Consider the following 1,432-nt stretch of genomic DNA (forward strand, 5'->3'; position numbering starts at 1 on the left):
CTGTCTTCAGACACTCCAGAAGAGGGCACCAGATTTCATTACAGATGGTTGTGAGCCATCATGTGGTTACTGGGATTTGAACTCATGATCTTCAGAAGAACAGTCTGCACTCTTAACTGCTGAGCCATCTCTCCAGCCTGGAATTTGTGGTAACTGCTCCCTTGGGAATGTTGCGATTACAGGCATGAACCACCAGCCCAGCTGCACCTGCAGTAGGCTCCATATGACACTTATTCTGGCAAATCCTTGTTGAAACCTATGATGAGCAGAGGTTGGTTGTTATGATGGTGCCGAGGGCAGCTGGGAAGGGGAGCTTGGCAGGCAGCAGGCAGCCAGCACCTGCCTGGGTACCCCACAGGCCTGACTGTAAATTTGACTGATTTAGTTTTTAGGACAGGGTCTCAATGTAGTCCAGGATGGCCTGGAACTAACTCACAGAGATCCATCTGCCTTTGCTTCTTGTGTGTCATCATGGCTCACCTCACTGTAAACTCCTGCTGTCACAAATCGTGGAGAACCCACTTCTCTGAGCTTCATTTCCTTTACAGGCAAAAGGGAACAGGTGAACTTATTCCAGAGTTAGAGACCTGTGTGTTTGTTTGTTTTGTTTTGTTTTTTTCCAGACAGGGTTTCTCTGTGTAGCCCTGGCTGTCCTGGAACTTACTCTGTAGATCAGGCTGGCCTCGAACTCAGAAATCCAACTGCCTCTGCCTCCCAAGTGCTGGCATTAAAGGCATTCGCCACCACTGCCCGGCGAGACTTGTGTGTATCCAGCACTTGTAAATAAAATATTGGTAGACTTCCTTATACACCCACTTCTTTGGCCCTTTATAAAGATGGAGATACACGATCAGGTAAGTAACACGTCAGATTGGGATCAACAGCACAACAATACAATAGGAGTATGAGGTCAGTTTCCAGCGGAGGACGCGGAAGCACTTCCAGGATTGTGCTCTTAACAGGACGTAGGGAAATTCCCAGCGAAGGAAGGAAGGAAGGGACTTGTAAGGATATGGTGGCTGGGGACTGCAGATCACAAAAGGCCTCCAAGGCTGTGGTTAGCGTCACGTTGCACTTACTGCAGTGATTCCTGGATAAGAGAGTGGGCAGCTTCTGTATAACTCGTCCCCTCGGTCACGGATAGGGTGTAGAAGACACTGGAGCTTCGAGGGCTGCTTGGCCACGCGAGGGCAGCAGTGGCTCTCGCTGACCCCACCCTGGGAGCCGCTCAACTTTCCCGAAGCGAGTCCGCCCCCCACGGGTTGGAAGTGGGGAGGAGGCCGACTCCTCCGGGGTCCCACCCGCCCGCTCACCACCCAGCCATCTGGACATCTCCGGGCCCTGTCTCTCCAGCTCCAGCCCCACGCCCCTTGCCGGGTCCTCAGCAGGGGTGACCTGCGGCCGCCCGGGGCCCGGAGCGGAGGCGGGCCAA

This window comes from Mastomys coucha, unplaced genomic scaffold, assembly GCF_008632895.1.
Source record: "Mastomys coucha isolate ucsf_1 unplaced genomic scaffold, UCSF_Mcou_1 pScaffold16, whole genome shotgun sequence".
Taxonomy (NCBI): domain Eukaryota; kingdom Metazoa; phylum Chordata; class Mammalia; order Rodentia; family Muridae; genus Mastomys; species Mastomys coucha.